Here is a 25,962-nt window from a genome sequence, read left to right as displayed (position 1 = left end):
CCTAAGGGATCAAACAGTCTATCTAAACAATGCTTTTCTCCTGAATGTTGTTTTGAACCCATGAGTCCCAAGTGTTTCTTTTCCTTTGCTCTCAGCAATTATTTTTGAGTCATTCTGGAAAATGACTATTACCCTCTTTTAGGGGCATGCTTATGTCACTTGGGCAGTCTTCATTCTGGCATTTCCTGGTTGGTTGGTGGGTTTTTTTTGTTTGTTTGTTTGTTTGTTTTGGGTTTTTTTAATGCTTTGGATTGTAACTAACATGATTTTAACCTTTCTTCCTTTTATATGGATATGCATATATATTATATTATGAGGGTACTCCAAATGAAGTTAATGCAATGAGAAACTGAAGAAAGAAATGCACTTCCATAGAGAGCTCATATTTTAATGCAAGGGGTGATGCAACATAGGAAAAATAGCAGTGCAGAAGGTGACAAGGTCAAAACTAAACAAAGAAGGTATATAAAACAATTGTTGGTTTTGTGTTGGTTTTGGTTTTTTTTTGTTTGTTTGTTTTTTGTTTTTTGTTTTTTGTTTTTGTTTTTTTTATATAAAGCTATTACATAGCTATAAACTCTGTCTAAGGAAATGGAAGACTGAAAATAGGGCTCATATGCGGACTTTTTTTCAGATGGCTCTTACCAGCAAAAGAGATTGTAATTTCATATGTAAATAAAACCTTGTAATTCTTGCATCCATCTCTGATAAAAGAATTTTATTTCTTTTTAAGCTTTGACTTATGCTCACTTATGCTAAGATAACAAACCTCAGTGTGTATTATTTTTATAGGGGACATTTTCTCTCATTGAGTTTTCAGTCTTTACAGAACACATAAAGAGTCATTATTCCTTTGCAGGCAGAGACTTTGTATCTTGCAACATATCACATATTCTAGTCAACAGAACACCACTGTGTCTGCAGAGCTTGGTATTTTTCCCTGGAAGCTCTGAGTGGCACACATGGTTCAATCTTGCACCCTTCACTAATTAGAGTCTCCTTCCAAAGCAAATGTCAAAGCATTAGCCAGGAAAAAAATAAGACGCTACATATGAGGGGAAAAAAACCCTGTAGTTCAATTTTTAGGACAAATAATATAATGGAAAAGAAATTCGTCAGAGAAATGTTTTTCACAAATCTAAAGAGATCAATAACACAAAGACAACTCAGGTTGCTTTTTTTTTTTTTTTAATTCATTTTTTCTGTTTTGTTTTGCTTTTTGTTTGTTTTTTTTTTTTTTTTTTATTATTAGAGGCTAGGAACTTTATTATTGTTATATACCTCTGCTAACACTTTCCTCATCCTTGGCTAACATAGTCCCACATGACTGTGGGTAAGAAAACTGTTGCTTAGAAAATATTTCCCCTTCATATAGTCCAGCATATTTCACATATCTGCATTGCCACAAAGCATAGCCAAAGATCAGTGAAACATATTTCCTGTGAGGAAGATCTCTGAGTTTGGAAAAGGTTCAGGAACATATGGAGGTTGGAGTTCACATCCATTGAACACAATTTACTAAGTCAGATACAGAGACAGGACCTACGGCCCTAACAGCATCATACCACTACCCAAACCAGTTGTGTCCCACAGCGGCAGTAGAGCAGCTGTTCTCAGAGTTGCCCAGCCTAAGGATAGACTATCTAGATACAATGAAAAGGACAAGCCTGAAAAGCCCCTAAAAAGGAAAGACAAAAGGCTGGGAAGAAGTCTTATTAGGAGAGGTGAGGCAGAATGCAGGAAGCTTGAGGAGATATGGCAAAGATTCTGCAATGGTCCCCCAAAAAGGAATAGGATCACATAACTAAGCATGCTGTCATCACGCATGTGCAGAACTAGACCAACTTAACCTTGCCTTTGACATTTTCCAATTTTTGAGTGTTTGACTCTGTTATTTGTTTTTAAAGTTGTTTTTTTTGTTTGGGGATTTTTTGTTTTGTGTTTTTTTTTGTTTTATATTTTTTTAAATTTGGAAGTATATACATGTATAGAATGAATCTTTCAGTAGAGTAAGTGGAAGGGTGTATGTTGCTTTGGGTTGACATGCTTGTACATGAAAGTCATATCTGTAATACGCATTTTCAAATGGAAGATTTGCATGGACATAAAGTGGCAGAGGTGGAAGATAATGTGATTTGTTATGATTTCAGCAGGAATGTATGTTTGTTTGTACATCTCTGTGTTCTTCCCCGTGCTCTGCAAAAGGACAAAATAGACTGAAGATATGTTAAAAAAACCTTCTAGTGTGGAAAATAGGAAAGTTTTTTGGGCTCAATGGTTAGGCATAACTTGCCATCTGAAAGAGAATGTACCTGGGTAAAAAGCACGATAGGGATATTTAGGAAGTGGAGGAGAAGACAAGCTATTAGGGCCACCCTGTTTGCTACTTCTGTCTTGTCCATCTGGCATGGAGCATGGTTAGTTTCAAGTCTCAAAATACTAAGACGCAGACACATCCTGTAAAGCTGCCTTGAGTAACCTGCTGTTGCTCTGTTCTTGCTCTGGTTGAGTAACTGAGGAAAGGCAGAGAGGTAAGGAGTGTCCCTGCTCATCTCCAGATTGATTCTCTTGCCTATTTTTGTATTGGTTTAACTAGCTAGCTAGATGGGCTAAGAATTTAACTCATCACAAAGTTCAAAATCATAGGGTAGTTTTTGCTTTTAAATCAAATTTATCTATTCGGCACAGAATGCTTTATGTCTGTTACAAAGATCAAGATAAAACGCAAACCTATTCCCTCCTCCCCTTTCCTTCTGTCTCTTTTTTGCTTTGAAACCTGCTAAAATGAATACCAGACAGTATCCTTTGACAAATGGGCAGAGCTTCTTGCAGGTCATTTCAGGAGCAGTTCTCAAGTTCTCATGGGAAAATCAGATTGCAAATGAGCAACAGTCCACACAGAGTCTAGTGTTTAAATAAATTCTTATCTTTTTGTCTTAACATCTATCAAATACAATATGTTGTTAAAACAGTGTGAAGAATTTGAGACTGAAATCATATATTTATAGGGAATAATTTTTATTTGATTTGTTGTGGTGTGCAGGTACTGTTAGTGAGTGAATGTACACTGGAACTTGCAAAGGAAATGGGTGTCAAATACCCATTTTGGTGACATATGAATACCTTAAACTCAGTTTGAAATTCCCAGCCACATTTCTTAAATACATTGTTTTAGTCTATAAATGTTAAAAGATACTCCAGAGTTTTTAAGAAAGATGTATTAACTTAAAGTGATAAAGGATCTGGGTGTAGGATAGTAACATGACTGCCATTCAGATGTTTTATCCCCGCACATTTGCATGCAGGAGAATAGGACTGTCTAAGCCCCAGATTCTTCTCCCCTCCAATCCAAGCAGTCCCCACTTCCTTCTTCCAGATGAATATACAAGACTTTATATCCAGGCTTTTTTGCCGTCCATCAACTCATGACAGACAGTCTAGAAAATAGAGCGCCCTAAATGTCATGTAAATGTTAGTCTTAATCAGGCAGCCAAATACAATATTGTGTTACAGCTAAAAATGAATTAAAGAACCTGCCACACACACTTTAAAAAATTTCCCTAGAAAGGAAGGTTTAGGGAAAGTTCAAATGCACAGAATAAGTAGAATGTAGTCATAACAGAATATGACTTTTGTTAACTGAAAAAATGGGAAAGAGTCAACATCCGAAAGAAATTACACGTTTAAAATATTATAGAAGAAGGGAATCCATAGATACAGGGTGAGAAGGCCTACCTGTCTATTCTGCCTCAGGAACATGGGAGCAGGATAAACAAAAAGAACCCCACAAAACCATTTCCATGGCAAAATATAGGAAACTAAGAAGGCTCAACATCTAAAGGCACAAGAAAAAAGAATAGCAGTAGGAGGGAAAGCTGTTTCTGTCATTTCATTTCCACATTATCAGTAACTGTTCCACAAATATTGGCCACTACCACCTTTCCTTTATCCTTACCCTTTGGCATTGTGTTAGTGATGAGTCATTGGCCTCTTTTATAGTAGGGCTACCACTGTAGCAATTAAAGCATTCTCTGTTCCTTATGGTCTATACTGAATTTTGCAAACATCTAAGAAAGCTATCCTATAAATAATTACACTATATTCTGAGCAACCCAGTAGTTATTTGAAGAAGTAGGCTTCCCCTTGGTTAGCAATTCCCAGTTCCTGCTCCAAAAAGTGACAGAAGAAATGACACTGAGGGTCCTTTATTGTGTCTCATTAATTTCCAAGTCAAAGCTCCAACTGACGGGTTACTGAGTATGTTTTTTTCTGTGTTCCCCATACTCAGTTCCAAATGCTTGCTTGCATGTGTGACACTTTATCTATTAGTCATGTGATATGATGCCTTTCACTTGTATTCCAGTCAAATCTACTGGCTGACTGTGGTTTGTTACTATATTCTTACTTTATTACCTCCTGGTGCATTGATAATTAGGTGATGTTCAGTATGTTTGCTTACAGCAAGCTCTGTGGATATTGCTATTCTTTCCAAACTGTTTTGGGAGTGGAACTCAACAGACTTGCTCTGATTATAATCTGAGGGGTTTTGAGGAGGTTTGTCATTTTTTCTATGTTCAATACAGATTGTAATATATTAGGCTGTTAACTGTCTGAATTCATACTCCTTTTTAAATGTAGGCATTTAACCAAATAGCTACCTCATCATCTTAAAATTCGTAGAATCACAGAATCATAGAATGGTTTGAGTTGGAAGGCCATGGACAGGGACACCTTCCACCAGACCAGGTTGCTCCCAGCCCCGTCCAACCCGGCCTTGAACCCTTCCAGGGAGGGGGCAGCCACAGCTGCTCTGGGCAACCTGTGCCAGTGCCTCACCACCCTCACAGTGAAGAATTTCTTCCTTATAGCTAATCTAAATCTTCCCTCTTTCAGTTTAAAACCATTACTCCTTGTCCTATCACTACACTCCCTGACAAAGAGTTCCCTCCCCACCTTCCCTGTAGCCCCCTGTGAGCACTGGCAGGCCGCTATAAGGTCTCCCTGGAGCCTTCTCTTCTCCAGGCTGAACAACCCCAACTCTTTCAGCCTGGACTCACAGGGGAGCTGCTCCAGACCCCAGATCATCTTTGTGGCCTCCTCTGGAACCGCTCGAGCATGTCCATGTCCTTCTTATGTTGGAGGCCCCAGAGCTGGATGCAGTGCTCCTAGTGGCATCTCATGAGAGCAGAGTAGAGGGGGAGAATCCCCTCCCTCGACCTGCTGGCCACACTTCTCTTGATGCAGCCCAGGACACGGTTGGCTTTCTGGGCTGTGAGTGCACATTGCTGGCTCACAGACAGTTTTCCATCCACTCATACCCCCAACTCCTTCTCCGCAGGGCTGCTCTCAGACCACTCATTGCCCAGCCTGTATTTGTGCCTGGGATTGCCCTGACCCATGTGCAGGACCTTGTTGCACTTGGCCTTGTTGAACTTCATGAAGTTTGAACAGGCCCACCTCTCCAGCCTGTCAAGGTCCCTCCTTAAGGGGTATCCCAAGGAGGGGTATCCCCCCTTGACAGGCATCCCTTCTCTCCAGCATGTTGACCACACCACACACCTTGGTGTCGTCGGCAAACTTGCTGGGGGTGCACTCAATCACACTGTCCATGTCACTGACAAAGATGTTAAACAGCACTCGTCCCAACACCAACCCCTGAGGAATGTCACTCATCACTGCTCTCCACTTGGACATTGAGCCATTGACTGCAACTCTCTGAGTGCAACCATCCAGCCAATTTCTTACCCACTGGGTGGTCCATCCATCAAATCCTTGTATCTCCAATTTAGAGACAAGGATGTCGTGTGGGACAGTATCAAATGCTTTGCACAAGTCCAGGTCCAATTGGTTTCTTGTAGGGAAAATGAGACTTAACAGAGTGATTTCCTTTTGTAAGGGAAGTTAATATCAACTTTTTATGCCAGTAATTAAACAATACAAAGTTTCTACATGTTATTTCCATTTGGAAAAAAACAACCTGATGATGGGAGGGTACATATTTGGTGCGGTCCTGCTTATGCATCAAGTATGTGCACAAATCATGTTCATCTGACCATATTTGAACAAAAGCAGCTACTTGATCCTGTCTTTCTGGCAAGCTTTCTAAAAAGCTGGTGCTTTGCCATTCTGTTTGTCTCCTCCTTTCTGTTCTTCTTTCTGTTTACAGTACACACCTAGGGCTAAATTCTGATGGTTTATTTTGTTTTCTGCTTAGTAGAAGGGCGCTGAACCTTCTCTGCTTTTGCCTGAGTATAAGTGGCCTCTCCCAGTTGATTAATTACAGGGGTTTGTGATTTCCTTTAAATCACAGACATATCAAGTAGTGTCTAAGCAACCACTGGTATTCTAGTCAATTGTGAAATGTTTTACCTACCAATTTTTTTCTGAAGCTCAGACTGAAAAGCATTTTAGATTATCTAAATGTTTGTCTTGATTTCCTACACAATATGAAGAACTTTTCCACTTTTAGTATCTCTTTGGTATCATGTAATTCCAGGAAAAAAAAAATGGACTCCAAGGCAAGAACCCATCCAGATAATCTGTTGCCTTTCAGTCAAAGTGTTGTTTTGGGATTTCAGCAGTCAAAGGAGCTAATCATCCAGTTCACTTAGCCTGGAAATAAACTCACCTTCACTTTTTCTCTACCCGGTTGTAATGGTGTCAAAGATACAATGGCAAAAGACAGGTTTGTTTCCAGGTGCTTCTAACATGAATCACTGATACAAAAGGCTGTAGCTCTGGCAACACTTCAGTGCATCACTATTTGTAGTATATCAGCAAAGCTGAAAACTCCCATGAAAATACTAGACCAATATTTGCTTCATTCAAGCCGTGATGAAATTAACTCAATCGTAGTATAGTCATCCCAGGCAACAAGTGATAAAACAAGTATTCACAAAGTTCAAAGGACCTGTTTTTTACTGTAAAGTACATATTTTTTACTGATGTTGGCATTAACAATTGCTGTTATTTTTGACTTAAGTTCCTCGATGTAAGTAACATTGATGTTAGGTTGAAAATGTATTGCTATTTTGAGAGGAGAGGCGAGAAGGAGATAAGAAAGCTCATGAGGTATTAATTTGGCAATTCATATTTGAAGTCTGGATAGAAATATTGTCTGCCTTCTGTTGCTTGCTATCTATGCTCCACCTCTGAATAAGAAATATGCTTATCTGAAGTTTTTTGTGATGCATACAATACTCTGTAATTATAACTTTCTTCTACATATTTAGTGAGTATTTTTACTGTTCATAATACAGACCTAAAACATATTCTTCTTTCAGCTGATACATTAAGAAGTTTGCCTTTTGTCTTGAATGTATGATGTAGTAGCAAAAGCTAGCTTTATCCACCGTCTTGCTGGGCACTGGATTGTTCAGTCTGTTTTGTCCTATAGTCCTGCCAGTAGCAATCATGAACCTTCCTTGACCTCCTAAGAAGCTTTCAAAAACCAATACTCTAGAACAAATTAGAGCCACAATGGGCCTAATTCCTAGTTTATCTAGGGGGACTTTATTCTCATTTGGTAGAGGGAAGGGCCACAGAGAATCAGTGTAAATTAAATTAACTTTAAGGATTCTTCATATTGCCTGAGCACCATCAAAAGATTTGGGACTGGATTCCCATATGCCTCGTAACTCTTAGGAATCAAATAACTTGTCTTCTTTCTCTGCCTGAAGGAAAAAGACTGTGCAGCTGTGTAGACTAAAGATATACCAAGATGCTTTTGGTAGCCAAGTATAAGAACTTGCACTTACATGTATTTACAGCTGGCTGCAGTCAAACACATCCCTCCCACTTTGGACCCTATTGTATAATTGGCACCGTTTTGTAGTTACAAATACACAAAACACTCAGTAAGGTGACGCAATGAATCCTGAGTCAGGCCAGTTTCTTCCTGGTCCTCTTTTTCTTCTTTCTTACTTCTCTGCTACAGGTCCTGCTCAACTAGCTTGATCTTGAGCCAGGCCTTCCTACCACATATGATAATACCAGCACTGCAGTATTATAATGGTCCTTGTCCTCACTAGAGAGAACAGAGCATAATGGGTTTGCCTTATGCTAAACCTCACTTATTTCCAGTTCTTTTGTTCTTGGCTCCTGACTGGTCATGGGTCACAATACTTGACTCTACCTGTGGACCTGGACTCTTTGTGCCTTATGGCATGGTGGAGCTGTCAGTGTTTGCCTGTCCTGTGTGGCTGTTCCATTACCTCAGCCACAAAGTTATGCAGTATCTAAGAAGATGAAGAAATATCAAATAAAAAATCTCCTTGGAGCTCTGCATAGGTGTCTCGTCTAGACATCAAAACAGTCTACAGAGAATAACACCCATTAACTGCTGTCAGTGAAGCAGAAGTGGGAGCTGCACTTGTTCCTCCTGCTCAAAGTCAAGAACAACATCCCTTGCTATTGCATGCATAAACAGCACAGCAGTAAATCTATTTTGCCCACTAGTGTCCATACAGATGTTCTTTCTTGGCATGCAGAAAAGGCACAACAATTGCATTCAGAAGATATTATATAACTGGATTCACAACAAGAAGGAGGCGCATTAGCTATGTTTTCTCCTGAGCATATGTTTTTTTCCAAATTGAAACTTCCTTTTCTGTCTGTGATTTCTAATCCTTCAGCTGCATAAAATCCTTGACCAGGTTTGAGAAGGACTTGTGTGTTCTGATGTAGGAAGTAGGAGGACATTATCCAACTGGCAAAATAATCTAACAGCAGAGTATCTCATTGCAGGATCCTCATCACCTAATACCTTTACCATACACAACAACTGTCAATATGCAGTACAAATGAGATTTGTGAACCTCTCTCTTACAGGATCCTTCTGGATGCAGTGATATTTTACATGAGGTTCAGAGTGAGGAAGTGTGAAAACTACAGCAGTGCTTTCCTTGCACTTTGAAGAGACTCCAGTTTGCTTGTGAAGTTCAGTTCAAGGTACAGCATTTATTATAGAGGCCTATTTCTGATGGCACAAGCACATACCATGAGTCCCATTGAATGGGCCAAAGATCATCTGTAATAATCTCTTAGGAAATGATAGCTAGATGAAAATTACAGTTTCCAAAACAGAAAGGTCTTGCTGTTACTTAATATACTTTTAACACAGAGGGGCATTTGTTACATGTGAGTCTTTGGCATAAGTTCTTAACCACCTTTTCCTGAACTTCTTGCAGTTAAGAGTTGCTTTCTCAGACTAAGGCAAAATTACTTATGAACACACAAACATAGTTATTTTGTTAATGCTTTGGATATTAATGTGAATGATACCATGGCCCTAAGCAAATTTCTCCTCAGGTTCTAAACTTGTGAAAGAACAATAAGACCAATGATTTAAAAAGGGATTATTTATTGTAATTCTTATGTTGTGTCTTTGCAGAGCTTGCTATTTTTACCAACTAAAATGCAGGGAAATTCTCAAAAGCAGTTTAAAATAATAAACTTGTCTTAAGTCAAGAACAGATCCTGTCAACCTATTGGCTCCCACTTCTGTTTTGAAAGGAGCATTGATGTACCAGCAGCCATTTTTCTCGTTTGAGTTTCCCATGGGTTTTCACTGTGGGCAATCTGTAAGGTTTGACCAGATCTTAGACAGTGACATTATTGGAATTAACAGCTTCTGAGGGAGTCCTGTGGAACAGCATTTACATGTGTTACAACTTGTATGACATATTAGCATAAAAGCTTGACCTCCTAAGACTAGTATTTTTCCTCATTCCAGCAGAAGTCACTAAGAAAGGGGAGAAAAAGTTAAAAAAAAAAAAAATAAATCCCCATTTCAGACTGTGTTGTTTGTTTGTTTTTTTTTTTGTTTTGTTTTTTTTTTTTTTTTGTTGTTGTTTTTTTTTTGTTTTGTTTTGTTTTGTTTTTCCCAATAAGTGAAATGGTCTATAAGAATTTGGATAATGTATATACATGATTTCTTGACTTTATATCAAGAATTTATGTAGGATGGAAATCAAAATACACAGTATCTGTGTGAAGAATATATGCTTGTCCTGGGGAGCTTTGACACAGAAAGAACCTGCAGTGGTGTGTGACATGGTACCTGTGGGCTTACCCTGCAGTGTATGTTTCCCCAGAGGGCATTGAGCTGCTGCTGCAGTGCTCCTTGGGCTCTGTCTTCTTGGATCGTAACGGCTTTATTACAAACAAGTCTGATAATAAAGTAAGCCATTTGGATGTATAGGTGCCCCGTGCTTGGGGGCCACCAAGTAGCTCAACAAAAATGCTTTGCATACAGAATGGTAAACACATTCTGGAAATGTGAGCATAAAAGATGGTGTCCCAACAAGCTTTGTTGTGGGTCCATGCAGGGAAGCCTGCATGCATCTGAAGCACTGCAGCCATATTCCTGGATCTAACCTGTCAGTTACTACCTTGTTGCATCCCTGCCAGCAATAAGGAGCAACACATGATGACTACAGGAGCCTCAGCAACATACTACCCAGAAAGTGGGATGTCACGTATACTACCAAAATCCTTGCCTTCACCTTCTTCCTGCCTGAAACAAATAACATCCTATCACAGCTGGCTCACTGTTCCACTCCAGTACAGCTCTCTACAGGATGGTGGTCAAAACAGCTTGCAGATTTTACTTCCTGACAGTGGTGCTATACCAGACTTCATACAGAAAGATTGCTGTCCCTAACTACTAGAGATGCAGACTTAGCTCAGACAGAGCCAGGTGGAATCTCTTTGTTTAAGTCTGCACCATGAGTGGGGCTCCAGGCTGAACTGTGCCCTCACAGGTATGTGCCAACTCTTTTTTCCTCTATCAGGTAGCAAACAGGTTCAGGGTACCTGGCTTGGGGAATTGCTACCAGAAGGATGTATGAAAAAGAAAAATGTGCACGTGCACATGGCAAATCTGCTTTGAAATGCAAAATCCATCAAAAACATAACATCACACAGTGACAACTTTTAAGCCATTTTTCAGCATAGACCTACAATACCCATTGCCCTTGTTCATTCTGGGATCAGGCCAGATATGGTGCCCAGAGCAGACTGGCTGGGGGTATAGATTCCTCAGTTCTTTTCCAGAGCTGTAGACAATCCTCTGGATCCATTTTAAGGCAACAGCAATAGCAATACACATGTATTTGAGCAGAATATTTGGATTAGATCCCAAATTAGCTCAGCCAAGTCAATTAGCATCTTTGCTAAATCTCATCTGTATTTGGTTCAGTAATACTTTTTATACATGGCATCTGAGAGCGATGATTAATGATCAGAATGTGTTTTTTAAACTCTTGAATGAAAGCAGCTACATCAGTACAATGTCTAAATATTTTAATGAGTTTGTCATTTTTTTTCTCTGTGCCAGTACTTTGTACATTGTAAACTCTTCAGCACAGCATGGAACTCCAATCCCATTAAATTTTATTGAGCAACTTAATAAAAATGAGTTAAGTTCCAAAAAGAAAACAAAACTTAAGTGTGAGCACAAAGAACAGTTTTGTAAGCCCTGTTGTGGGTCCGTGCAAGGATGCCTGGGTGCGTATGGAGCCCTCCTTACTCCATTTGTGCAGGCTACCCCTTCTTGATACATAAGTGTTCATCACAAAGAAATAAATACAGGAGATCTTCTTATTTCTTGTGCAGCTTGTATTATAGCAGCAGTTTATGTTTGCACAGGCAAACCTGCATTAGAAAGCACTCCATGTGTCTGAAGCCTGACTTGCAACAAGAGAAATCAAAAGCAAGGAATGTTAAGTGACTTTCTGGCTCCACCTCTGACGTTGCCAGAGGAACTGCCAGTGTTCCCAATACATTAATGGCGTTTGCCATGGGAATGTTTTATGGCAGGGAACTGGTCTGAGGCTACTGAGTCCACATTAAGCCATCTGGTAGTATGCTGAGCAAATTCAATAGATTTGAGGTCAGTAAGCTACAGAGAAATAGAAGTAGTGCTCTCAAATTCAAGTGCAATATTTACCTTTAGGAAGACTCTGTATGTCCTTACATACTTCTAAAATAATGCTGAGCAAGTGACAAAAAGATGTTTAATAGGTATGAGTGTTTCCTAATTGAGTTTCATCTATTTTTAATATTTAAACAAACTTTTCTCATTGTTGCTTCTTTTTACCTGTAAGATCACAGAACTTGTGGGCTTCTTTCCTCCTCATGGTATCTTGTGATACTTAGAGAGAGGCAGAAACAGCTAAAAATAGTGCAACTCTCTTCTACTCAGCTCCCTAGGAAAATATTTTGATAAGCCCAGGCAGCAAGCAGGAAGGCTTGAAAAGGAGAGTAAGACATACCTCACTGAATCTGAACAAACCTTAGGCAAGCATGGCTTAAGAAATAGACTACATTGAAGCTTTTATTTTATATGAATCAATTTGCCTATCCAATGTAAAACATATGTCATAATCCATTCAGGTAATAGGAACAAGGAGAAATCTCTTTCTGTGATCTTGCTGCTTTTTCTGCACCCAGATGTGATCCTGGCAAATGATCACAGGCTTGCTTTACTTTTTGTTGGTCAGCAGTGTACATCAGTAAGGCTTCCAGGGAGCTGCTGTTTTTTCTTCTTGTGTTTCCACACTGAGACAGAATTGTGTGTCCACAAAATAACAACCAAAAGATGGATTTTATATGGAGCCTTTATAGGTGTCAAAAAAGAATACAGTGTGGTTCAAATTATGCAGATACTCATAGTTTTTGGGTGCCATACCCTTATGATGAGTAGTACGATAACACTAAGGAGGAGGAAGGGATTAGAAAACAGGGAGCTAATTTTCTGGGCGTATGCATTATTTCAAGTTGTACTTCACGAGCATTAATACCATCTGACTCCAGTATCTAGCTTAAGTGCTGTGCCCGTTGGAAGTTTGGTGCTTACAATGTAGTAAAGCCTGTCAGTTTCTATCACTTCTGCAAACCCTGTCCCACAGTTTTTGGTGTAGTAGCAAAGGTGAGAAAGGACCCTTGCTTTGCGACCCCTTGTATGTGTGGTGACAACTACACAATAAGAATTTTTCTACTTCAGTCATTTTAGGTGGCTTTTTATTAGCATATTCTCTTCTTGCAAGTTTAGAACAACTTCCAATGGTACAGCTGAAAGCCTGTCTTTACAAAATCATGACTAACTACATGCATGTCAGTTCTGTGAATTACCGGGGGTTTTCCCATGGTTTATACAGTGCTTATTAAAAAAAAAAAAAACCAAAAAACCCCAAGCCCAAGCTGTTTCTCAGAGTGATTTACCATGAGTACAGTGAGTGAGAGCACATCTGCAGGTTAGTGCCCTCATCTTTCAGGCCTGCCTCGAGAAAACTTTCTGTTATATAACCCAGAGCAAAGCTGAATAATGGCTTACCTGTCAGGAAAACATATCATATGCTTCTGTGAAGTTTTGGAAAGCTCCTGTTTCCTATGTGCTCTATGTTCTGTTCACTGAGGAGCTCATGTAACCAGACATCATGCCATACCCTGGAATCTGACTGTACCAAGCAAATGGCTGTCAGAATTCAGGTGCTGTGTTTAAAATAACAACCAAAAAAACCATAACCCGATCAAACAAAAAACAGCCACCCAAATTCCTGACTTCTCACAGTATTCTAAGAACATTTTTCAAGAGGACTGTTTTCCAACAGAGAGAGCTGGAGCACATATAAAAAACCCAAGTCAGTATATTTTGGTCAAGGCTGAAGTGAACTTTGATATTTTCCCTTGACCCTGACACTGACTCCTCTCACTAACTTCAACTGCATACTGGTTTCCTTTAACCAGCTTCATATCTGTTAAATGTGAAGCATACTTTCAAGGAGGTCACTCTAACACTTAGGGGTTTTTTAAGGATAAAACATATGTGCTAAGTATTGCATACTTAATAGGAAATCGAATCATGTCTTAAAATACTTTTGAATACTTTACTTATATACTTTAGTGCATAAAAATAGCTAAGAGATCCCACTAGGAGGGTATTCCTTAGGTCATGGTTCTTATTTTGATCATGGTACATATGGAAAACTCATCACCATGTATTCACAAATGCTGTAACTTACTGGAGCAATGGTACCAGGCCGTTATGTTCTGTGTTTGGTCAGACTGCTCATCTAGGATTACTTACCTTTTCTATAGTCCAGGTTGGTAAGGGTGAAGCGTGCTTAACAGGCTGGTCAAAGTGAGGCACCCACACGAGATTGCTCAGAAAAAGCAGCGTGTATGCCCTAGCATGTTCAGAAAATCCCTAGAGTGAAAAAAGCAGAGCTCTAGCCTACCTTTCCAAGAATTCTTAATGTCAAGTGAAGTCTGGAGCTAGCAAAGCATTTTATTACCAGCCAGCCTGTTATATGCATAAAGCTGGTATTTTACAGGGCATTCAATATTTTTGCCATATATCTAGTAATTTTCTCTTGTTGGTGCCAATTCAAATACATGCTTCATTTTCTGATCTTTGTTGCTTACTCCTGACTAGCTTCCTGTTCATAGCTTTCCTTCCCCCAGCCTGCAGTTCTCAGGGGCAACTCATTTTTTACTTATTTTTCCTCTTGGTATTTCACTGATTTGTTTTCTTTAACATCTAGATCCTTTTCAAGTTATTGGTTTCATCTGTTCTTTCTTTCTCTTTCTTTTTGGTCTGCAGTCACTTTTCATCACTCTCATTAATTTATTATGTTTTTTTCTTATCAACTTTGTTTTCTATTTTTGCTTTGTGGCATCAGTATTTATGCCCTAACATCTCTCATTTAGTATTTTTCTAGTCTGTCTTGTCAGTCACAAGATAAAAGGGCACTTTTGTCTCATACATTCCTTTCCCAGGAGACCAGGATTGTTCCCATCAGTGCAGGACCTGACTTGTTCCTTGCTGAGGTCAATTATGTACCAAATTTTCAAGCCCAGTTTTCAATCCCTGAAACAAAAGGAACAAATCTCATCACAAGTATGATTTTTTTTTTTAATGATCTAAGAATTAGTTTGAGATGGTCATCTCAGATAATTAGTTGGTTAGTGATTGATTGAGATGGGTAAAGGAAAATTAATAGAAACTAAGGGATGATCTGGAGGAGTGATAGCCAAGAAAGCAGCTGCCAAATAACTGCTATTTCCCTGGTGTACACATGGACACTTGCCTTCTAGTTTCATTAAGTTTTGGATGGAAACTATTTTGCTACTGTGAAGATTCTGAAGCTGTGGTGCAAGCAGATTTTTGTTTTAACCTAGCGAAGTAGACATCTTTGTGTTCCTAATCTTGTCCTCAGAAGGGCCAAAACATTTACATTTTTGATAATTCAGCAAACTTCATCTCTACAAGTATATTGAAACTAGTGTACCTGAACACACTCAGTAACTTCCCTTGTTTATGTAAATTTATGCACACAAACTTGAAACATTCAGCCAAAAACCTCAACAGTAACATTAGGAAACCTGTTGGCTTTTCATCCTTCCTCTCAGCCAATGTGCAACAAATACTTATGTCTTACAGACAGAAGTGAAGACTGTAAGTACTGCCTCTTCAAAACTATGCTGTCTCCAGTCTCAGGCACTTAAAATGTCAGCCCTCTTATTGTAGAGTGTAGACAAGCGCAGCGCAGCCATCACCTCTTGTATAAGATTATAAGGGCAGAAAGCAAAGAACTGTTCCCATTCCCTGACACAGTGGATGGGAGGGGGAACTCTTTGCAATACACAGAAATAGCAAGCCTGGCAGTACTGCCACTGTTGCAATTGTTTTTCCTCAGCACTGGACTAACTAAACATAGGGCTGACAGTTGCATGGGAGAGTTAGCGTGAAATATAAAGGGCATGGAGCCCTTGTGCAACATCCTTGCCAAGACTTGCCTGATAACTTCCAACCTACATACATACAGCAATGCCTTGTGACAAAGGGAAAAAAAATATATATGAAAATCCCCTGCCTCTCCCTTAAAAGAACTGTTTTAAAAAGGAATATAGAGTACTTAAGAAGAGCTCAGCCAGGACTGCTGAGCACATCTCACAGGTGAGCTCTACTTCTTTTCATAGCTCACGACTGGGAGCCAGCACACACCTGTAGCTCCTCTGCCGTAAAGGCACACAGAAGCCTGCAGCAGGGCTATTCTAGCTGAAGCTGCAAGCAGCCTGCCCTTCTTTCTTTCTTCCCTCCCTTCCATCTTCCTGTTGGACCAGCAAGGGCATTCTGCATCTCTGTATATTTGGATGAATTTTGATACAAATGAATTGGAAGTTGCAGGTATCTGAAATTATAGGATGTAATTTTTGTTATTTTTCCCCTTTCTGGTAAAGGTTTTCTTTAATTTGTTACTTGAAAAAAATATATAACCATGGGATCGGACTGTAATGATAAATCCATCTCTATATTTGAGTGTCAGTCACCCAGAGTGTGATGCTGCCCCAGAACAGCAAAGTTTGCATGTGCAAGCAAGTGAGAGAAAACTCTTATAGATTTATCTAAGAGAAGCTGTCTTGTAATTCCTAGCAGAGTGAACATTATGCTGATAACAAAAACCTCAGTAATTAAGGAGTCCTTAGGATACTTATACAGAAATAGCTACATTGGCAGATGTGTCACTTCAGGTTCTCTGTATAGCAGACATTATACTTCTGAAAATACAGAATCTGGGGTGAGGAAGCATTTAGGCTGGATGAGAAGATGAAACAAACTCTGAGATTTGAATAGTAAATAGTGTAGTACAGGAATAACATCTAGCCCAAGTCAAACTGAGGAGAGACAGTTTTCAGAAGTCTGTTGCACTTGCTGAATAGTGGTTTATTTTCAGTGTATTTGAGCAATAAGAGGGTTTTATTAATCATTCACATCTATATTTAGTTTGATGGTGTTTGGGGTTATTTTTAGGTGTGAGCACCTACACTTACATGTAACATGCATATTTAATGTCTGATATTGTCTTAGAAGCATGGAAAAATATTTTTTAAAGGCAATAATTAATTTGAGGAAAAACTTGGAAAGAGCATAATATTTCTTTTTCTTATAGGATAAAAGTTCTGTGATTGGCTTTTTAATTGTTAATTTAATTTTTGTCATAGCAAAAGCAAAATAGAACAGCTGAGATTTTGTTAAGAACAGAACACAGCTGCCAAAATCCAGTTCTGATAAATCTAAAATCAGCTAGCTCACTTGAAATCTAACTGCCCTCATCATGTATAAGTAATTTAGAATTGTTAACAAAAAACATCTGAGAATTTAGGTTCTGAATTTTATTCAGTTGCCCAATGCTGGTAATGATGATGACTGAAGATATTCATCTCTCCCTTTTGTGTGTCAGCATATTATTCAGTTGTCACAAATCGTCTGACTGCATGTCTTGTAATTCTGGTTATCTGAAAACATGAAATAATGTTGAAAGTATTCAGAATGACAGTGATTTCCCTACTATTCCACATGGCCTAGGAAACTGATTTATCATCACTAATGTTATAATGAAGGGGAAGGAAATTGCATTAAAAATATGTAAGGGAGAAAGTATATGAAAAGGGAAAACGTTGCCTACGTTTAAAAATAATGAAAAATCTAACGTACATCTCTCTTGTGCAGTCATTTCTGCAGTCTCAGTAATACATGAAACTTTTTCAGAACTTCAAGGATTGGAGTTTTATTGGCACCACTGCAAGTGCACATACAAGGACTCACTTGTAAACGCCAGTGTCTTTTCTGGGAAATAGCCTACATCTGCAGATATTTTAAAGAGCGCTGACAGAGGAAGGTTGTTGCTTAAAACTTCATCTATAATATGGAATTGGCAGATCCTGAAATAAGTGCAACAGTAGACAGAATGCCCCAATTCATGCTGATCCTTTCCTCTTGTTGAATTCAAGGAGAGATGAACATGCTCAAAACTTTAAGATGGAACCCTGGGATAGAGTTTATGGGGAATTAAAAGATGTGTTTCTCTCCCATTTGTGTCAGACTCTGTGACACAGACCAGGGAGATGCTTAAATATTAAGATGTTAATGGACATAAAGGATCAAAATTCATAGGTAATTGAAAGAATCCTGTTGCATCTCATTCTGACTTTAGACACACATAGAAGTTTTCTGATCAAACATCTCACAGAATATGTGTTTACTAAAGTGTAACTTAAGATTGTATTTGTGTTGACAGAGGTACTGCCCTTGAGAGGGTCTGAAAGCCCCTTGGACTTGAAGAATATCCTGAATTTCCACTGTCTTCCGTAAGAGGAGAAAATACTCAGCACCAGGTAGGAAGTAAGAGATACCTGATTTACTGTACAGAAAATGAGAAATTTTGAGATATATCAACGGGATATATTCCAAAGTCTTGCAAGTCCTTATGAATTCAAAATGAAGTTTCATTGTTTCTTAGGTGAAAACTCTTAGGAATATATGCCTGTCATCAATCCCTGAATTAAACATATCTTATAATAATCTGATTGTATCCATATTAGATTACTCTCTTGGCCTTACATGAGGGTGCCAAATATTCCTTTTATTTCCCCTACATATTTTAATTTAATAGCCTGTGTTAACAGAAGGGCAATGATTGGGGTATAGAGACCTAAAATTACTGAATTTTACCCCTTCTACTCTTTTTAGCCTGTGTATGTGATACAGCTAGTATCACTGCTGACATTTATAGTAGTTATGGCATGTTGCTCCAGATATTGGAACATCTCCAGCAGGCAAGCTTGCTCCATATCTGATCCTATTCCTAGTAAAGGATGTGGAATCACACCAACATAAATACTGATATAATTTCTCTCAAATAAGGGCATCTGACAGACAGCAAACATTTCCTTTGTTTATGGACGGACGTAAAGCTCAAGAGGGTGTTAGGATTTCTGAATCTAGGTTTGGATGAGTGTCCTCAAGACTCATCTCTCACATAGCATGAATTATGGACCAGGTATAAAGAATTGCATGAGGCTTTAGGACCCTGGAAGGGAGTAGCACGAAATACATTTAAAGCACTGGCAATTAGTCAGCTAATGACAAAACATGCTTAAGTGTTAACAAAAAACGTTTGGTTGTGGCCTAGCTAGGATGCAGTTAATCCACTGGTAGTTCTGTACTTTACTGTGGAACCAAGTTGCTGAGATCCCAAATCAGAAATGGATTTTCAGAAAGACAGTTACACAGGGTTGAAATCACAGTGTGGTAAAGAGCTGGAAAAAAGCCCACCAATCTTATTCTGGTACAAGAAATAAATACATAGGTACCTAACAAGTGGAAAATTATGTTGTTTAAATTATTAATCTGTATGTATCAGAGTGATGTGGTAGCTTTTTAGTTAGAAGATGGGAACTGAACACAGAGGTCACAGATGGTATTTACTGACCCCTTAAATTCTGCAAGCCAAGCTGGAAGTCCATGTATCGTGTCAGCTCTTGCAATGAGGCGGGAGGGCAGGGCAGGAGGAGAGGACACAGCAGAACTGAATGATGATTTATCAAGGGCTGAAGTCAGACAGAGAGGGACCTGTGCAAGCAGCTGTCTGGAATTGAGAGAAGTCAGTGTTGGGGATTTGTTTTTTGGTTTGGTTGGTGGTTTTTGTTTGTTTTGTTGGGGTTGTTTTGTTTTGTTTTGTTTTGTTTTTTGCCTGCTATCATGAGCACCAAATGTCAAGGACTATGAATGTAAGGATTGTTGTCTATGGCCACTCCCGTGTTGCTGAATGTGTAAGTAAATACTAATTAAGGATAATTGCTTAAGATCTGAAAGTGAACTAGTGATTCTTTAGTTATTAGTGATTCTTTAGAAAATAGCTGATACTTTGCCTCTTCACAGTAGATACAGTGGAGGAAATGTTGCTGTCTATCCTGCAGTTTGGCCTCTCTTCATATTCCTTCCAAACAGTCTGAGAAAAAAAGGCCAAACATATAAATAGAAAAGCTGTTTTTGCATCATCACTACTTGATAAAAATAAACAAAACTTGTTCACCCTTCATTCCTGCCACAAAAGGCTTATGGGTGTTTTCCACATGGCAGAGTTTATAGTGCATGTACATAAAAACTTAGCACCTGATTTTTTAAATGCAGGTAACAAGAAACAAATTTGCTCATTTGTGGCCATAAGTTTCCAAGATACTTCATAAAGAGCCTCCAGTGAGATGATTTGCAGCAGTGTAACAGAAACCTTCCTTTGAGCCCCCTCTGAGAATTCAAAACTGGGCTGACAGTAATGAGTTGTGTTGCTTCCTATGGGCTAACATTTCTTCCTGAGAGATTAATGTCTCTGGGGTCTTTTCTCCAAGTTTTCTAGGCAAATTCTTTCCACGTAATATGTGGTTACTGAAAGTTGTCCTCAGATGGTCTGCAGGATTTCCTAGGCAGGCATTCCTGAGACTGAACTGGGATTACAGAATAGCTAATTTGAGAGCCCAGTTACAGTTTAAAATAAATTCAGTTCTGTTCTCAATGCTTCCAATTTTAACTTTTACACTCAAGCAGTATAAATTATTGTACCAGAGCCTACCAACTGAGCCTGTTGTCATGCACCTTTCTGGCACTGAAAACAAAAAATAAAAAGGTAGTAAAAAGCCATCACAGAACAGCAGGAAACTGTTTCTCAGAGCTCCACAGTGTGCAGGTGTGGAAGTGCAGCATACCGTCTTGCCCAGCTAGCAACAGATGATAGCTGGTGAACAGCGTGACCTTGGCATTGGATCTAGGTTGCTGTTTTAAATGTAATGGTAGCTGGCCAGCACTAAGACTACAGCTCTGACCAGCTCAGACGTTACAGAGCAAAATCAGTGAGTTAGGGGTCTGAATAAGGTGTATCAAGTCACCTGTTTGGTTAAAAGAGAAGGTGTTTCAGTGCAGCTCTGGATTGGAGGCTGCGCTATGAAGTGACTAACATCTGTGTTGCCTGAATGAGAAGGGAGCAACCTGTATTTATCTATGTTTACACCCGATTACACCACATGGCAAAATACTGGACAGGCCTCTTTCTCAACCTCTCCTCTTGCTCACGCTCCTCAACGGCTAGATGTGGCCAGACCTTTGCTCAGTGTGGGATGTGTCTGGAGACAGAGAGCTGGAGCTCTGGAGTTCTGCTGTCCCAGTTGTGCCATGGGCCTGTGGGATGTAAACAAGGGTGGGGAAGAAGAGAGCTTTTGTCAGCCATCAGTCTGCTTTCAGGAAGACGGGAAGCCCAAGAGCCGAAAACATTACAGCATTGTCTTTTGGAATTGACTAAGCATGTGCAAAATCACTGTCCTAATGATAAACAATGTAATAAGTATTGGCAGGACATGAATCCCCAGTCTCAGCAAAGGCTTCTTTTTCTTTTTTTTTTTTTTTTTTAAATTATAAAAGCGGTTCAAATCTTATTTTTCTTTATTACATCTTTAAAGTTTGTTATCCTGCATCCGTCTCTAGATTACCATATGGTGAAAGAAGTGGCTCTTAGACCTGTTTTCTGTAGAACTGTAGTAGACATGAATACCAAACAACTTTGCAAAACCACTAAATATTTGGCAACCTTCTAGTCTACTGTAATTTTTAAAAAATGCTCAAGACAAATGTTTGTGTTGAATGGGGAAAAAATCCCTAGGATAGAGCTGTCAATTAATGGATAATTTCAGCTTTCCTATATAACCCTATTCTATAAACCATACTCCATAAAGAGTGAATACTCTTCTAATTAAACTGTTCTAAAACCTTAAAAAGCATTTGAATTGTGAGTGGATGCTGCTCTGGCTTTTCTGGCATGTTGCATACAGGACGTCTGGCCAATTCTCCATTCTTCTCCCAGATATGTTACTGATCCAAAATATTTTCACCAGACACCCTGAAGTGGAATCACAAGTTTGCCAATTTCCATTTCATGTATCTTCCTTAGAAAACTGAAAATTATAGCTCATGAGCACTAGCAATATGATTTCTCAATCTCCAAGCTTAATTCACTGAAACAAAATAACAACAAAGATGCAGAAGAGATGCCTGGCCTCTATGAGACAAAATTGCTTACAAGAAAAAAAATTTTTAAATGTTATGTTATTTCCAACTCAGAAGTTCGGCCTGGGAGATTTGGTGCTCTTAAACCACCGATAAAGTACAGATCAACAGTTACCAGTAGGCCTTCATTGGCAAAGTTATTGCATTAATACACTGACATTTCTCCGAACCAGTCCAGGTCTCCAAAGCAAAAAATAAATTCTCAATGTCTTTGTACTCTGTAATTTTCAATTTTCTCAATTCTCTGAGCTTCAAGTCAGCACTTTTTTGAGAAACATATATGTCAGAAGAAAAGTTCTCAACAAAGGTCTCATATTCTGATTTCCTTGGACTTTACAGCAAGATTTGAAATGCTGTTGAAACTGCCAAAAAAGAAAAATGTGTGTTATAGTATTACAGATGATAACATAGTCCAGTCTGGGTTTTTTCCTTCTAACCAGTGCTGTGAGAGCTTAAGCAATGTTATTTTGCTAGTCCAGGAAGTCTAGGCAGAACTTCATTAAAATACAACTGAATGATGTGTTACACAAACCGGGCTCTGCAAGGGAGTATTTGGGAGTTTGGCAATGTAATGGTCCTGCAAGTTCACTAAAGCTGTAGCCAGTGACTTGAACATCTCTTGTCTTCTGGAAAGGGATAATCTTAACTAGATGCCAAAAAAAGTGTCTGTTCCTCATATCAAAAAGATCTGCTCTGGGTCAAGTAAAAGGCTTAAGCTCCTTACCTGTCATCCTTGCCCCCCCAATTCATTCAAGACAAATTCTGATCTATCTCCCCAGTCCATGCTTCCTAAGGAGTTTGTCCTTGCTCATTCCAAGCTGGGGCTATGTGTTCAGGCCATCTTGTCTCCTTCCAGGAAATCTTCAGGATGGAAGGAATTTGGAAAATGGAAGAGAGATGTGGCTTTAGTAGTGAATCCCATGGGATATATGATGCTACAGTAATCTGACTCTGGAGGATAAAGACCCAGTGGATGTTGCTAGAAGCACTCCAGGAAGCTGGTAAAGATTATAGCTAGGCCAGGTCCAGTACTCCAAGTGTGATTGCTCAGAATTACAGGATATTTGGAGCTGAAGCCCAAGGAGGGACTGTTTTAGGAACAAGTTCATATTTCTAGAATTGAGGAGTGAAGTGATAGCCATTTAGAAGAATACCGCAATGTAACCAAAGCCCAGAAGTTCCATAAATTCAGACTTCCACTGAGGTATTTTGTCCAAACTCATGTGCTGACTTTGAAGGTGCTGCAAATCCCATGTAAGTGTAGTCAGTGAGAGTTTCAGGATCTGGACCTTCTAGGGAAATCCCTGCTGGGCAGACCAGCCACAGTTTGCAGGAAGTGGTACAAGAAGATGAAATACCTACAGAGCTGAAAGGTGTATCAGGTCAGGAGTGCACTCTCTGCATTTGTGTATGGCAGTAGCCTGGCTGCCTCTGACATTCCCAAGCTCTTGCACCAAACCAGTTCTTGAAACCTGAAGACTTTTTCTCAATTCTTGCTTAGTGTAATGTAGCTGCCCCACCAAGAAGCCCAGGCACAAAGTGATAAGGAGTGTATGGGTGATTTCCAGTGAATGATATCCAAACGTGCTCAGAACAGTAAGCTTTACATAGTGAATATTGTACTTGAAGAGGAATAATATGATGGCTAGTGAGGAGGGGACTGCAAGCCCATTTGGCAATCATCCAGAATTGTAAAGGAAGGCAATCTTTTGTAGTGGTCTATACCAGTTTATATATATCATCAGAGGGTTAAAGAAATTGCTTACAGACAGGTCATAAAAATAAGGGAACCCAGAGGGGTTCCAGGAGCAGCTTTAGTGGTGGGAACATAGTATTTTTATTTGTAACTGGATACAGTCTAGATTAGTACAGCAGCCTCTTCATTTTGTACAGTATAAAACAGGAGAGGACAGTGTCCCTTCTGGCTGTGCCATCCTAGCAAGTGCTCTGCGTTAAATAAAGGGCTTCAGACCTGAAAACAACCAGTTTAGCACGTTTCACTGACAAAAAATAAAACATTATTTTAAAGTGTTAAAAGCCGTTATTGCCAAAACATAATCTAAGAGAACAGTAACATGCTCTGTTCAGGGCAAAAGCAAAACGGTTATCCCATGTCCAGCTCGCTCCCTTTTTTCTGCCATCGTTAATTTTTGCAAAGTGAGTAAATGCAAAATTATGAAAGTAAAGTATGGGCAAATTTTTTATCTGGTTCCAGGTGGCCTAGATCTTTTCTAGCCGGTGAACTGGTACTCATTCAGACTGATTCTTTGGCCCTGCTATTCTGAGCTAACAGTCTGTGCCCCTCTTCGCACAGCTATGGGTGCCTACACAGCAGTGGAGGCAGCGGAGAGTCTGGCCATGCTCCTACTCTGGCCAGACTCTGGGACGGAGCTTATTCCTCCTCACTTGACTGATGCACTCGGGAGGGATCAGGCAGGCCACCCAATAAGAAAAAAGAAATTATATGGGGGATCATTACAGAATGACCAGCTGGAGGTTTGCAGGTGCTAGTAAGCATTACTGTGTCTCAGGCGGCTTGCGTTGCCTTTACAAAGGTGTTTCATAAATAAAAGTAACAGCGATTATTTTATCCAAACTGGATGATTCTTTCCCCCAAATTGCAGAACAATCAGATTCTCCTTTCTCCCTCCTGGGTTGTTTCTGTCGCTGCAGAGCCGCCCGCAGGCCTGTGTCCTGGGTGAGTGCCAGCAAGGCGCTGGGGACTGCCGAGGGTGGCGGGACCCGGGCTCTGCCACCTCCCCAGGCCCTCTGCCTCCCCACCGAGCCCACTGCCTCCCCACCCAGCCCACTGCCTCCCCACCGAGCCCACTGCCTCCCCACTGAACCCTCTGCCTCCCCACCCAGCCCTCTGCCTCCCCACCCAGCCCACTGCCTCCCCACCAGGCCCTTTGCCGGGCACCTCCCAGGCTGCTTGCACTTTGGCCGTGCCCTTGCTCTGCTGCTTGTAACCATTGAGGGGGAAATTACACATTATGGGAAGGCCAGATGAGAGTCGGGGGCCCTAAACCACCAAGCAAAGGATTTTAAAGAGGTTTTTAAAGCCAGAGCTTTCAAGTGCACAGTCTGAAGTTAAACATTTAAATCCGTGTTTACACATCAAAATAAACAAGGGTCTGATTTTTAAGAGGTGTGGAACAACTTGGCTTTTCCACCCAGTGCCCCTGAGGCTGTTAATTTCCTCTAAAAATCTGGCAGTGTCTTTAGATCTTTAGTAATGGAGTTGCAGTCCCTGCAATCCAGGAAAGCCTGAGAGCATCCCTCAAAACTTTGTCAAGTAAGGAACTGAGGGCTGAAATCCAGAAAAAAACTTGAAGCCCCTAGCCTGAAACACAACAGGAGTCTGGGTGCCTGTGTTCAGGAGCAAGACAAAATCAAGCAAGCAAATAAATTAAAATAAAAAGCAGGTCTCTGCTCACTTTCTGGTCTTGGCAAACTTATATGGCTTTCTTTGGCATTGCAGTTTCCTTGGGGGTGAGTGCTACCTTGAGAGAGAACAGAAGTGGGTTCAATCCTCCTGGATCTGTGGGAATTCTCCTTTTTGAGCCTGCATTCCACTCCTTGTGCTGTTATAGGAAACAGCACTGTTCTTGCCCTTGCCTATCTTTTTTTTTTTTTTTTTCTTTCCCTAAAGAAAACAACAGCAGTAACCCTGATTTCTAAAAGGGATCAATTGCATAACTAAAACCAAGATATTTCTGCCGTTTTCATATACTTGTGTAAGTGGCACAAATATTGCTGCTCCTCTCTTTTGATCATGTCTGTTCATCTGGCTTAGGCAGCTCTTGCCTGGCATACTGTTTTGTCTTACTTGTATTCCTGTGCACTTAACCTTTCACCATTGCCTGAGTAAAGAATTCACCTGGGGCTGTGAAGTCCTGTCCTGAAAACTCAGTGCCTAAAAATCAAGGCAGTAACTACATTCTCCTGTAGACCTGGAGTGCTAACTCCTAATTGTAGCCATCTGAAAGGAAGCTGCATAGTCTAAAATACTTCCCTAGATCCTCTCTGAGATCATTTGAGGGAGGCAGAGGCACCTGTTAGGG

General features: G+C 39.9%; 1 protein-coding gene across 3 annotated transcripts in view; it reads left to right on the top strand.

Moving 5' to 3' along the window:
* The window catches only part of LOC116964757, a 207,398-nt gene that overhangs the window by 81,084 nt on the left and 100,352 nt on the right, over positions 1-25,962 (top strand). For 2 of the 3 annotated variants that reach the window (XR_004408929.1, XR_004408930.2), the window contains exons 2-3: positions 8,830-8,949; positions 18,084-18,180. The gene's annotated coding sequence lies outside the window, so the exon portion shown is untranslated. The remainder of the gene's footprint in view (positions 1-8,829; positions 8,950-18,083; positions 18,181-25,962) is intronic. The other variant, XR_004408931.2, reaches the window with a different exon arrangement.

The sequence above is a fragment of the Tyto alba genome, unplaced genomic scaffold (genome assembly GCF_018691265.1).
Source record: "Tyto alba isolate M040663 unplaced genomic scaffold, T.alba_DEE_v4.0 Super-Scaffold_14, whole genome shotgun sequence".
Classification (NCBI taxonomy): Eukaryota; Metazoa; Chordata; class Aves; order Strigiformes; family Tytonidae; genus Tyto; species Tyto alba.
This window is presented reverse-complemented; position numbering and strand designations above follow the sequence as displayed.